Source organism: Pongo abelii, chromosome 6 (genome assembly GCF_028885655.2).
Source record: "Pongo abelii isolate AG06213 chromosome 6, NHGRI_mPonAbe1-v2.0_pri, whole genome shotgun sequence".
NCBI lineage: Eukaryota > Metazoa > Chordata > Mammalia > Primates > Hominidae > Pongo > Pongo abelii.
The window spans coordinates 5,801,066-5,815,428 of record NC_071991.2 but is presented as its reverse complement, the minus strand read 5'-3'; the positions used below and the strand labels follow the sequence as shown (position 1 = coordinate 5,815,428).

General features: G+C 47.0%; 1 protein-coding gene and 1 pseudogene across 2 annotated transcripts in view; both read left to right on the top strand.

The window, feature by feature from the left end:
- The first annotated feature begins 1,056 nt into the window (after window positions 1-1,056).
- RNF216 (ring finger protein 216) overlaps window positions 1,057-14,363 on the top strand; it is a 158,549-nt gene continuing 145,242 nt past the window's right edge. For both annotated transcript variants that reach the window (XM_002817670.6, XM_002817671.5), the window contains exon 1: window positions 1,057-1,205. The gene's annotated coding sequence lies outside the window, so the exon portion shown is untranslated. The remainder of the gene's footprint in view (window positions 1,206-14,363) is intronic.
- Window positions 10,059-12,305, top strand: LOC129053677 (uncharacterized; annotated as a pseudogene).

Below are 14,363 nucleotides of genomic sequence, written 5' to 3'. Positions count from 1 at the left end.
AGCTCGGATTACAGGCACACGCCACCATGCCCAGCTAATTTTTGTATTTTTAGTAGAGACGGGGTTTCACCATGGTGGCCAGGCTGGGCTCGAACTCCTGACCTCAAGTGATCTGCCTGCCTCGGCCTCCCAAAGTGCTGGGATTACAGGCGTGAACCACCGCACCTAGCCAGCAATTATTTTAAGAGTTGGGGTCTTGCTATGTTGCTAAGGCTGGTCTTGAACCCCTGGCCTCAAGCGATCCTCCTGCCTTGGCCTCCCAAAGTGCGGGGATTATGGACATGAGCCACTGTGCCCAGCAGGAGCAGTATTTTAGTCAGTTATTCACTTGCTCACTAAAACCTAAACTTCCTGAGGCCAGGAACACATTTTACTTTTTTTTTTTTTTTTTTTTTGAGATGGAGTGTTGCTCTGTTGCCCAGGCTGGAGTGTAGTGGCGCCATCTTGGCTCACTACAACTTCCGCCTCCCAGGTTCAAGCGATTTTCCTGCCTCAGCCTCCTGAGTAGCTGGGATTACAGGCACCCACCACCATGCCTGGCTAATTTTTTTATTTTTGGTAGAGACGGGGTTTCACCATGTTGGCCAGGCTGGTCCTCAACGTCTGAGTTCAAGTGATCCACCCGCCTCGGCCTCCCAAAGTGCTGGGATTACAGGCGTGAGCCACTGTGCCCAGCCATGGGACCCACTTTACTCTTAATTTCCCCAATTCCTAGAACACTGCGTGGCCCACAGGAAATCCACAGAATATAATTGCAGAATGAATGAATGACTTGCCAAAGGAATTAGGGCAAATAAGTAGATAGCGAGTAAACATCCACAACCACCTGCCCCATACCCTTTTCAGCTCTGGGGAGATGGTGGCTCCTGTGGGGTCGGATATGGGGGTCTCCGATCCTTTCATCCTCCCGCCTCGTGGGGGAGTCAAGTCTCCACAGGCAGAGAGCCCGGATGCAGGCGCGGCTAGGCGGCCCTCTCTATGGTGAGCCCCCAGGTCCCTCCTCCGCAGCACCCGGAGTGCCTCTATGGTTCTTCCTGTCCTTAGTCGGGAGGGGGCGCTGTGCGCAGGCGCGAGGTGACGCCGCGGCAGGGCCGGAAGGAGTGTAGCGGCTGCCACGGAGCTCGCAGCTGCGGCTTCTGAGGAGTAAGCGGCGCGGTAGCGAAGGCCGCCGAACCCGCCTGGCTAGCCGGCGACTTGAGTGGCGAGTGAGTGTCGGCTGCGGGGCGCGCTCGAGCTTCTGGGCGGGTCTGTGAGGCGAGGCGGCCTCTCTGAGGGACGCCTCTGTGGAGCTCCGGGGGTGGGGGCGGGGGCGCGGGCCGTGAGGGCCGCGGAGCTGAGGGGCGCGGGCCGAGGCCCGGGCGGGATCGGGCCAAGGGGCTGGGCTGGGCGTCTCGAGCCCGCTGCGGTGGCGAGGCGGGAGCGACAAAGGCGCTGAGCGGCCGGGCGGCCCCCTCCTGCCACTTCGCGAAGTTTCGCGGGCCGGCCCCTCGGGTCTGCTGCGCGAGAGCGACAGCCCAGGAGACCGCGCTTCCCTCCCCCGGGCCCGAGGCCGCCGCGGAGGCGGTGTCCGTGCACCCGAGCGCGGCCTGGAGGAGCGGCGGGGGGCGGCCCGTGCCTGTGAACCGCAGCCCAGGCGGGGGGCGTTTTCTCTCCTCTCCTCTCACATCTGGAGCGCCTGTTGTTCCGCGAAAGTTGGCGACTGTCACCCGGCACTCGCGAGGGCGCAGCAAGTGCGTCAAACCCTTCTGCGGGGCGCTGGGGGCTGGCCCGGCTCGGGTGTCCGGGCGCTGGGCAGGGAGCGAGGCCGCTGTCCCCGCGTCGAGGTGGCTCTGCTCCCGGTGGAACGGGACCAGGGATCCAAGACTCTGGGCCACTTGCAACCAACCCTGGAGCGTGCGCGGCGTGCGGGTTACAGAAATTTCTGACAAATCCGCCAGGGCTCTGTGAATCCCTAAGGGCCTGGGTAGCAGTTGTCCTAGGTACTTTGATTGTGCAAAGAGAACGTTCTTTTTTCTTTTTCTTTTTCTTCTTTTTCCTTTTTTTTGAGATGGAGTCTCGCTCTGTTGCCCAGGCTGGAGTGCAGTGGCGCGATCTCTGCTCACTGCAACCTCCGCCTCCCAGGTTCAAGCGATTCTCCTGCCTCAGCCTCACAGGGATTGCCTCAGCTGGGATTACAGGCGTTTGCCACCACGTCCGGCTAATTTTTGTATTTTTAGTAGAGACGGGGTTTCTCCGTGTTGGCCAGGCTGGTCTCTAACTTCTGGCCTCAGGTAATCCCTCCGCCTCGGCCTCCCAAAGTGCTACACAGTCTTTTCAAAAGACGTTTCAGATATGTTCTCCCGGGCCCTTGGGCCCTTCAGTAAGAAGCGCCCTGGCTGAAAACCCACACGTTCCCCTACAGAAGAAGCACTGTGACGTAGAGGGTGAGCAGAGCAGAGGGCCTCACAGTGGCCCTCGCACACACCTGGCTCCAGCTTGGCCAGGTGATTTTGCCCTGGTGGGCCTGTGCCTCACCTCAAAAATGGGGTTTCTTCCCTTATGAGGAAGACCCATGAATTAATAACGGGATTGCCAGGAATACTAAAAACTATCTAAATGCCATGTATTGTTTTCAAGCTGTTACTCCTGGAAGGGGCTGGGTTGGCATTGTTTTAGAGGTTAGGAGCCAAACATCAGCTCATCTATTCTCCAGCTGTTGTTTGTCCTCCAGCTTCCTGCAATAGTCAGGCACAGGGTCTTACAAAAATGGGTTTGTGCTGCTGTATGTTTCGGTGGGTAATAGTTAGGCACACTAATATATATCACCTTTGTTTACTGAATGGGATGTAGGTGGGGGACCAGAGCATATCGGCGTCCCTCGGAAGCAGTGCGTTTAAATGTAGTATGTCCCGTCAGCTCCTCTCTGCCCCACCCACCCCAGCCCATTGATTGAGCCTTTTTTTTTTTTTTTTTTTTTTTTTTTTTTTGAGACGGAGTCTGGCTCTGTTGCCCAGGCTAAAGTGCAGTGGTGCCATCTCTGCCCACTGCAACCTCTACCTGCCAGGTTCAAGTGATTCTCCTGCCTCAGCCTCCCGAGTAGCTGGAATTACAGGCGCGTGCCACCACGCTCGGCTAACCTTTTTTTTTTTTTTTTTTTTTTTTTAATTTAAGAGACAAGAGTCTAGCTGTGCTGCCCAACTCCTGGGTTTAAGTGACCCTCAGCCTCCCAAAGCGCAAGAATTACAGGCTTTAGCCACCGCGCTCTGCCGGAACATTCTTTACGCGCTGAGAAGGGAGAGAGAAGCGGAAAGATTCTATGAAACATCTCAATTTAGTCTGCTTGCTTTAAGGGAGAAGGCTAATAAATGGCCTGGCGTTGCCTTGGTTTTGTATTTAATAATTTATTGCGCCTGGAGTGTGGGGAGTAGTGGTGGATTTGAGGAAATGCCTGGAGAGTCTGGGCCAGATTTTGGACCCCCTGGCAAACCTCATTCGAGGCTTTAGATTTTTACCCTGATTAGAGTAGCAGCAGCTAATAAAAGAGAACTCCTGAAGCCCCTGTGGAGAAATCTGATAAAGAAGGGTTAGGTATGAGTGAGGCAGATTCAAAGTTAATGAATAGGATAGTTGAGAGAGCTGGTATTTGCTGACTCTACTATGAGCTACTATTTAATGTGTTTACAAAATTCTAAGCATTACTATATTCTAGCTCTTTAGAGACATAATTCATTCTCATACTTGATGTCATTATTATATTTGCATTATTGTTAAAGATAATAGAACATAGCCGGGCATGGTGTGGCTCACTCCTGTAATCCCAGCACTTTGGGAGGCCGAGGCGGGCAGATCACCTGAGGTCAGGAGCTGGAGACCAGCCTGGCCAACATGCTGAAACCCTGTCTCTACTAAAAATACAAAAATTAGCCAGGCGTGGTGGCGTGCGCCTGTAATCCCAGCTACTCGGGAGGCTGAGGCAGGAGAATCGCATGAACCCGGGAGGCGAAGGTTGCAGTGATCCGAGATTGTGCCACTGCACTCCAGCCTGGGTGACAAAGCGAGACTCCATCTCAAAAATAATTTTAAAAAAAGAAACTGAGGTGCTGAAAAATATCTAGTCCCAAAACTTGCAAGGGTCAACGTGGAACTTGAACTCAGTTTGGGCCCAGAGTTCATGCCACTAATTATCCTGCTATAATTAGTGAGTGCTATTTATTCTGAAAGTACATCTACTATTGAAGATCATCTACTATGTGCCATCCAGGATGCTATGTCCTGGGGCTTTCAGATCAAGTGACACTTTGGTTCTGCCTTCTTGGAACTTAAGTTTTAGCAGAGGAAACCAAAATTACACGTAGTTTCCTAAATAAGTATATTAAATTATTGTTGTAAGTACTTTGAAGAAATGAGGTATGTTGTGTGATTGAACCAGGGAGGAACATCTAGGGGATAATCAGGAACAATTTTTCTCTGAGGAGAAAGCAAAGAACCAAACAATGAATAGAGTTAATTTGGTCCAAGAGGCAGTGAAGAAGAGTAGTTCAGCTGGGGAAGAACCTGCAGTGGCAGGAAGGAGCAAGTCATGGAACTGAACCATCGTTACTACTGAATGGTGAATGCGGGGGGAAAAGGTACGAGGTAAGGCCCGCTGTGTCAGCAAGGTCAGGTGATGGTAGCGTTTTGTAGGCCATGGTAAGGATTTTGGTTCCACCATGGTGAGATTTGTGGTTTAAAAGAAATAACTCAGTGCCGTATGAAAATATGTCAAGGGATGGAGCCTGCAAAGCAGTACTTGGGCTAGAAGCAGAAGCATGTCCTTTGGTCACAGAAGATTTCAGTTCTAAAAAGATCGTTGAAAACATTGATTTTACCCTCCACACATGAGGATGTACTTACTTATCTGTCCTAGTTTCTAAACCAATTTTCATTGGACAGTTGAAGAAAATCTTGATGTTTTATGTTAAACTATTTAGCCCGCCCACTGAAGATTTTGAGTTTAATTTTTGATTTAAAACCTTTCCTATTGTAAAAATACACCAATAATAGGATTCTTAAAGCTGTTAAACTCTAGACTAATTGTTTGCATATTTATATCCATAATGATGGATGTTATTTTTCCATAGTTATTTTGTCCACATATTAAAGTTAACACAATTTTCGTTTTCTTTCTCTGAACTCATCATCTGCTTTGTTCTTAATAGCATCACCATCCTGTGGTCACCTGATCTCAGCGTCTAGGTCAACTTTGATTCCTTTCTTCTTGCCCTGATGGCCAGTGATATACACAGATCCCATCGACTCTAACTCTGCAGTCAGTGTCTTGTATTCTTCTCCTCCCCCTAGGTACTGTTGGCTCTTGTTTCCTGGGTTTCCTGGCACTGGTTGTCTCCTACAGGCCATCTTATACATTGCAGCCAGGTTGATTTTTCTGAAGCACAGCTGTCATTGCATTGCTTCCCATTGGCTAGAAAATAAAATCTGAGCTCTGTTTCAGTTATCTGTTGATGTATAACAAACCACCCCAATACTTACTGGCTTCATAGAGTAATTTTGTTTGTTGACAGTTTTATGAGTCAGGAGAATTGAGAAGTGCTCACCTGGGCCATTTTTCTCTGGTCCACATGTTGTTAGCAGAGGTGGCCAGTGCTGGAGCATCCGCTTCCACAATGGCTTCTTCGTTCACATGCCTTGTCAAAGACTGCTGGAAGGCCGGGCTCCACTGGCTCTTTCCCTCCACGTGTAGTGTCAGGTCTTCCTGTGTGATCTCTCAGCAGGGTATTCAGACTTCACCTGATGACTGTCGGCCCAGGAGCCCTAAATGAAAGCTGTTGTGCTCGCTCGCTCTCTCTTTTTCTTTCTTTCTTTCTTTCTTTTCTTCTTCCTTTCTTTCTTTTTCTCTCTTTCTCTCTTTCTTTCTTTCTCTCTCTATTTTTTTTTGACAGAGTCTCACTCTGTCACACAGGCTGGAGTGCAGTGGCACAATATCAGCTCACTGCAACCTCCGCCTCCCGGGTTCAAGCCATTCTTGTGCCTGAGCCTCCAGAGTAACTGGGATTACAGGCACGTGCCACCACACCCAGCTAATTTTTGTATTTTTTTAGTAGAGTCAGGGGCTGCTGTGCTTTTAAAGGATAAACCCAGATCTGACACGGCTCTCACTTTAGCTTGATATGGCTATTCCTGCGAAACCTTCCCTGACTACCTGCCCTTCCCCTATAGTCTCTTTTTTTTTTTTTTTTTTTTGAGACAGAGTCTTGCTCTGTCACCCAGGCTGTAGTCCAGTGGCGCGATCTCGGCTCACTGCAAGCTCCACCTCCCGAGTTCTCACCATTCTCCTGCCTCAGCCTCCTGAGTAGCTAGGACTACAAGCGCCCGCCACCACGGCCGGCTAATTTTTTTTGTATTTTTTTTTAGTAGGGACGGGGTTTCACCGTGTTAGTCAGGATGGTCTCCATCTCCTGACCTCGTGATCCGCCGGCCTTGGCCTCCCAAAGTGCTGGGATTACGGGCTTGAGCCACCGTGCCCAGCTATAGTCTCTTTATTGCACTAGTGACTTTATTCTCTGATTGATGGGACTCTGAGTTCTTTGAGACAAAATCCATGTGAGAGTTTCTTTTGATGTATTCCCGATGATGCGTAACCAATTCTTGTTATATAAAATGCTGTAGTACAGTCAGCTGTCCGTATCCACAGCTTTCACATATGGATATGGAGAGCTGACGGTAAACTTTTTCTGTATTGATTTAATATTGATTATGTTAGTACAGACTTACAAAAGGATGGATATCCAAAGAATGGTTAGGATGAGCAACTGGTATTTGAATGAAAAACAGTCGTTTATAGACATTTTTAAAAATATGCTAGGAAGAGGTATTGTGGAGGCCTGGTGTGACATGGGCGTGTCATCTTCTTCCAGCCTGTGCCTAGCTCTGCTTTGCCCACTTTTTCTTTTTTCTTTTTTCTTTTTTTTTTGAGATGGAGTCTCACTCTGTCACCCAGGTAGGAGTGCAGTGGCGCATTCTAGGCTCACTGGAAGCTCTGCATCCTGGGTTCAAGCATTTCTCCTGCTTCAGCCTCCCAAGTAGCTGGGACTACAGGCGCCCGCAACCACAATTGGCTAGTTTTTGTATTTTTAGTAGAGATGGGTTTTACCATGTTGGCCAAGCTGGTCTTGAACTCCTGACCTCAAATAATCCACCCACTTCGGCCTCTCAAAGTTTTGGGATTACAGGTGTGAGCAACTGCGCCTGGCCTGCTTTGTCCACTTTTTGCTGGGAAGTCAAAGGGATTAACGCATTAAATTTGAAAGTCTATAATGACCCCCAAATCTGTTGCAGAAGTGGCAGGCATATTTACAGAAAGTATTCTGGAGAGCCAGGGGCCCTACAGAGCCCCAGGATCATGCAGTAGTAGTTTAGGAGCATGTACATAAGGAAAAATGGAGAAGCAGCATGAATAGAACAAGGAGAAAAAAATGATTTGTAGAAGACAGACTCAAGCATTCTGGTCACGAGGAAGTGAAGGTCAGATTTTGAAAACCAGAAAATTGGGTGAGAGAACCGTGAGTGATTCTCTTTTCTTCCTGACTTCCTTTGTTTCCCATATTTTCTGTAATGGGCAATGCTTGATAACTGAAGAAAATCCTAATTGTTGCCTAGGCCATGTTTCCTGACTCTGGTTCTATGGCCATGATGAATAACAGCTCCAGTCTTTGACAGAGGAAGAAGTTTTTGGAGCCACTCATTCAACAACTGTGCTAGGCATTGGAAATACAACTATAAATAAGAGGCCAGGCACGGTGACTTACGCCTGTAATCTCACCACTTTGGTGAGTGTCAGGGGGGTGGATCACCTGAGGTCGGGAGTTCAAGACCAGCCTAAGATGGTGAAACCCCATCTCTACTAAAAATATAAAATTAGCTGGGCATGGTGGCAACATGCCTGTAACTTGGGAGGCTGAGACAGGAGAATCACTTGAACCCTGGACGGGGAAGTTGCAGTGAACTGAGATTGCCACCATTGCACTCCAGCCTGGGCAACAAGAGCAAAACTTCATCTCAAAAAAAAAAAAAAGTAACTTGGAATGGGAAAATAAAGATTTTTTTCCCCCCTTGAACTGTATTTTATTAATAAGCACTGCATTTCCTGTGTACTTGTGATTACAATGCTCTTATTTTGATGGTATTTACCATACACAAAGTGGCTTCTCTTATTTTTCAACATAGCGTTATAATGTAAGAATAGCTATTTTCATTTTTCTGTTTCGCAGGTAACAGTTAATAAAAATAGCATCATGTCACAGTATATGTCAGGCACTGTGCTAAAACTTTATGTAATTCAACTGATTTAGTTTTTAAAAAGTTTTTATTTTTTAAAATCAATGAATTTTTTTGGAGGTAGGTTCTCCCTCTGCCGCCTATGCTGGAGTGCAGTGGTGCTATCATAGCTTACTTGCAGCATTGAACTCCTGGGCTCAAAGGGTCCTCTTGCCTCAGCATCCACAGTAAAGCTGGGACTTGGGCACTTGCCACTCTACCTACCCGCAACTAATTTTAAAACAACTGTATTCTCATTTTACAAATGAGGAAATTGGCCTAGGAGATTGAACAATTTATCTGGAGCCACCGATTGACTAAATGGTGAAACCAAGATTTAAACATAGGCAGTATTATCCGAAGCCCAGATTAAGAGACTGGGTGTCAGAGAGTTAAATGACCTGATACAGAGACTTACATTTAGTTAAGAGTAGAAATTCCATCATCAGAATTCTTTTCTTCTCACAGGTTGGGGCCACTGGTGTGCCACTCATGAGGAATTTTTTAAACCGTTACTAGCAATCTGCTTAACTACAAGCCTGACATTTCAACTAAATTAGCTGTAAAATGACTCAAATCTCCCTTTGATTTTCAGTGTAAAATTGAAGGAAGCCAGTTGTGGTCAAAGAAAAAATAAGAAATTTGGCTTGGGGCCAGGCATGGTGACTCCACGCCTGTTATCCCAGGACTTTGGGAGGCTGAGGCAGGCAGATCACCTGAAGTCAGGAGTTCAAGATCAGCCTGACCAACATGACAAAACCACTTCTCTACTAAAAATACAAAAATTAACCAGCATGGTGGCACGCATGTGTTGTCCCAGCTACCCAGGGAGGCTGAGGCAGGAGAATCGCTTGAACCTGGGAGACGGAGGTTGCAGTGAGCTGAGATCATGCTACTGCACCCCAGCCTGGGTGACCAAGCAAGACTCTGTCTCAAAATTTGGCTTGAAAATAGTGTTCAAAATACTTTTTAAAAATCTGGCTGGGTGCGGTGGCTCACTCCTGTAATCTCAGCACTTTGGGAGGCCAAGGCGGGCAGATCATGAGGTCAGGAGTTTGAAACCAGCCTGGCCAACATGGTGAAACATCGTCTCTACTAAAAATACAACAAACTAGCTTGTGTGGTGGCGGGCACCTTTAATCCCAGCTACTCAGGAGGCTGAGGCAGGAGAATCGCTTGAACCCAGGACGCAGAGGTTGCAGTGAGCTGAGATTGCACCACTGCACTCCAGCCCAGGTGACAGTGGGAGACTCCGTCTCAAAAAAAAAAAAAAATCTTATTTGGGGAAAAAAAGGACTTGATTAGATGCAGTTCACATTTGATACCAGAGCTGTTCTTTTAAATACCATGCTACTTATAAATAACATCAATATCATTATTTCAAATGAGAGACCCAAACTTAACACTGGTATATGTCAGTTTTAAAAGTGGGAATACCTGGGGCCAGGCATGGTGGCTCATGCCTGTAATCCCACCGCTTTGAGAGGCTGAGACGTGTGGATCACCAGAGGTCAGGAGTTCGAGACTAGCCTGGCCAACATGGTGAAACCCTGTGTCTACTAAAAATACAAAAATTAGCCAGACGTGGTGGCACATGCCTGTAATCCCAGCTACTTGGGAGGGTGAGGCAGGAGAATTGCTTGAACCCGGGATGCAGAGGATTGCAGTGAGCCGAGATCGTGCCATTGCGCTCTAGCCTGGGTGACAAGAGCGAAACTCTGTCTCAAAAAAAAAAAAAAAAAAGGAATACCTTTGTTCAGTTATCAATGCGAGAAATTTCTGTTGTAAAACTTTGCTAACCTGGTTTTGATATTTGTCTATTTTGATAGTATCTATAACTTCACATTCTATAAGTTGAGAAAATACTGATATTATTTGACTATTATTAACTCTTTGTAACATTTAATGAGAAGCCCCGATCTGGGGCTTACTGCCTCTGAGGCACAGTGGTTTCTCCCAGGAAGGCAAAGAAAATTGAGATTTTCTCAGAGAGGAAGGAAAGAATTGAATCGCTTAAACCTGGGAGATGGAAGTTGCAGTAAGCCGAGATCGAACCACTGCACTCCAGCCTGGGTGACAGAGCAAGAAGCACATGTAAATCTTGTGTTTATAGTAATGTGGTGTTTGTGGAGATTCTTTCTTGTCTAGTTTTTTTGTAACTGTTGTCCATGGAATTTTTTCTGTTACTGTGTGAGAATTCGAGGAGATTCAAAGACTATTCTGCTGTTACTACTACTGTCTTCCCAGAATTTCCTTGTGGTTTTATTTTACTTTATTTTATTGGGACAGAGTTTCACTCTTGTTGCCCAGGCTGGAGTGCAATGGCTCAATCTCGGCTCACCGCAACCTCCACCTCCCCGGTTCAAGCGATTCTCCTGCCTCAGCCTCCCAAGGAGCTGGGATTACAGGCATGGGCCACCATGCCCAGCTAATTTTGTATTTTTAGTAGAGACAGGGTTTCTCCATGTTGGTCAGGCTGGTCTCGAACTCCTGAGCTCAGGTGATCCACCCGCCTCGGCCTCCCAAAGTGCTGGGATTACAAGGCGTGAGCCACTGCGCCTGGCCCCTTGTGGTTTTAGTTTACATTTCTCTGATGTCTCATAATGTTGGACACTTTTTCATTTATTTATTGGCCTTTTGCATTTCCTCAGGGTACTCAGCCATTGTTAATTCAAATTGTTTGCCCCATTTTTCCTTTGGGCAGATTTTTTTTAGTGGGGGAACAGTGTTTCACCCCTATTGCCCACGCTGGAATGCAGTGGCGGGATCACAGCTTACTGCAACCTCCACCTCTTGAGCTCAAGAGATCTTCCCATCTCAGCCTCCTGAGTAGCTGGGACTAGGTGCCCGCTACTGTGCCTGGCTAATTTTTTTGGTTTTTTTGTAGAAATGGGGTTTTGCCATGTTGTCCAGGCTGGTCTCAAACTCCTGAGCTCACGTGATCTGCCTGCCTCGGCCTTCCAAAGTGCAGGAATTACAGGCATGAGCCGCTGCACCCTGCCTGGATTCTTTTTCTTTTCAGTTAACATGCAAGAATTTTTATATTTTCTCCTGGTGGCTTGCCTTTTCATTCTTAATTTCTTTGGTGAGTAGACATGCTTAATTTTAATATATAGTGTTTCAGTTTTTTCTTTTATGGATAGTACTGTTTATGTCCTGTTTAGGGTATCTTTTGCACCTCTAAGATTGTGGAGATTTTGTGTTAACTTCTAGAAACTTATTTTACCTTTCTGTTTAAATATGTAGTTATCTAAAATTGTTTTTGTGTAAGGCATGAGGAAGGGTTGTTACCCCCTACTCCCACCCCATATATGGCTTTTGAGTACAGCGTCATATAGTAGAAAGGTCATGTTTTCCACTGCTCTGCAATACTACTTTTGTCATAAACATTCGTATAAGATTGAATCTGGGGCCAGGTGTGGTGGCTCACGCCTGTAATCCCAGCACTTTGGGAGGCCAAGGCGGGCAAATCACAAGGTCAAGAGTTCGAGACCAGCCTGGCCAACATGGTGAAACCCTGTCTCTACCAACAACACAAAAATTAGCGGGGCGTGGTGGTGCATGCTTGTAATCCCAGCAACTCTGGAGGCTGAGGCAGGAGAATCGCTTGAACCCAGGAGGCGGAGGTTGCAGTGAGCCGAGATCACACCACTGCACTCCGGCCTGGGCGACAGAGCAATACAGTGTTTCGAGGTGAAAGAAAAAAAAAAGAATCTGTTCTGCACTCTGTTCCATTGGACTTTCTTTTGTCAATACAATATTGTCTTAATTAGTGTAACTTAATACAATATCTCCTACTGTAAATCCTCCTTTTGTTTTTCTCCATGAATGCTTTGGTTATTCTTGGCTGTTTTCCCGTAAATTCTAAAGTCATCTAGTATATATCTATTCTTAAAACCTGATAAAGTTTGTATTAAATCTACACGTCAATTTAGAGTGAATGGACATCTTTGCAAAATTGAGCTTTCCCACCCGTGAATATGGTATGTCTCTACATTTATTTGATACTTAATTTCTCCCAGTAATCTTTTTTTTTTTTTTTTTTTTTTTTTTTTTGAGACAGAATTTTGCTCTTGTTGCCCAGGCTGGAGTGCATTGGCGTGATCTCGGCTCACCGCAACCTCCGCCTCCCAGGTTCAAGTGATTCTCCTGCCTCAGCCTCCTGAGTAGCTGGGATTACAGGCATGTGCCACCATGCCTGGTGATTTTGTATTTTTAGTAGAGATGGGGTTTCTCCATGTTGGTCAGGCCGGTCTCAAACTCCCAACCTCAGGTGATCCGCCCATCTTGGCCTCCGAAAGTGCTAGGGTTACAGACGTGAGCCACGGCGCCCAGCCCCAGTAATCTTTTTTGACGGGGTTTCGCTGGCCTTAAACTTATGTGCTCAAGCAATCTGCTTGCCTCAGCCTCCCAAAGTGCTGGGACTACAGGCGTGAGCCACCACACGCAGCCGATTTTCAGTTTTTTTTTTTTTGAGATGGGTCTCACTGTGTCACCCAGGTTGGGGTACAGTGGCACAATCTCAGCTCACTGCAACCTTGGCCTCCTGGGTTCAAGTGATTCCTCTGCCTCAGCCTCCTGACTACACCAAGCCTGGCTAATTTTTGTATTTTTAATAGAGACAGGTTTTCACCATGTTGGCCAGGCTGGTCTCAAACTCCTGACCTCAAGTGATCCGTCCGTCTTGGCCTCCCAAAGTGCTGGGATTATAGGCGTGAGTCACCACGCCTGGCTGATTTTCAGTCTTTTTTCTTTTTTTCTTTTTTTTGAGACGGCTCTCACTGTCTCCCAGGTTGGAGTACAGTGGAGTGATCTTAGGTTACTGCAACTTCTGCCTCTTAGGCTCAGGCAGTCCTCCCTCCCCGGCCTCCCATGTAGCTGGTACCACAGGTGCATGCCACCATGCCCATCTAATTTGTTTGTTTGTTGGTAGAGACAGCGTTTCACCATGTTGCCCAGGCTGGTCTTGAACTCCTGAGCTCAAGCAGTCTGCCCACCTCAGACTCCCAAAGTGCTGGGATTACAGGCATGAGCCACCACGCCCAGCCTCTTTCTTTAAAATAAGGCATTTGTGGCCGGACGTGGTGGCTTACGCCTGTAATCCCAATACTTCGGGAGTCTGCAGTGAGCTGAGATCATGCCGCTGCACTCCAGTCTGGCAACAGAGGGGAACTCCGTCAAAAAAAAAAAAAAGGGCATTTGGAACTGTAAATTGCTGTCTAATAAACTATTTTACCTCCTTCCCATAAATTTTGATATATTTTGTTTGCATTATCTTTCAGTTTATTTAGTCAAAATAGTTAAATACTTTTCATTGTAATTTCTTCTTTAATGTGTGGATTTTAATAGTTGCTTCGGCTGGGCACAGTGGCTCATGCCTGTAATCCCAGCACTTTGGGAGGTCGAGGCGGGTGGATCACAAGGTCAGGAGATCGAGACCATCCTGGCTAACATGGTGAAACCCCGTCTGTACTAAAAATACAAAAAATTAGCCGGGTGTGGTGGTGGGTGCCTGTAGTCCCAGTTACTCGGGAGGGTGAGGCAGGAGAATGGCGTAAACCCGGGAGGCGGAGCTTGCAGTGAGCCGAGATCGAGCCACTGCACTCCAGCCTGGGTGACAGAGCAAGACTCTGTCTCAAAAAAAAAAAAAAGGTTGCTTTATTTCTCACATTTCAGAATTTCCTAATTATCTTTTATTGACTGTTGTCAGAGAACATGCTGTATGATTTCAAGCCTTCGAAATTTGTTATGGCACGGCATACAGTCTGTTTTGTGAATGTTCTTATACACTTGAAAGGAACGTGTATTCTGCAGTTACTCGATAAAGTGTCAGTTAGGTCAAGCTCTTTGATAGTACTGTTCAAGCCTATCCAGCTGTAAGTGGATTCATCTTGTTTCCTTAAGGTCTGTCAGTTTAAGGTGTAGGTGTGTGTCAGTTTAAGGTGTAGGGGTGTGTGTGTGTGTGTGTGTGTGTGTGTGTGTCTGTGTCTGTGTCTGTGTCTGCCTCAGCCTCCCAAAGTGCTGAGATTACAGGCATGAGCTACTGGGCCCAGCCTTTCCCCCCCCCCCCC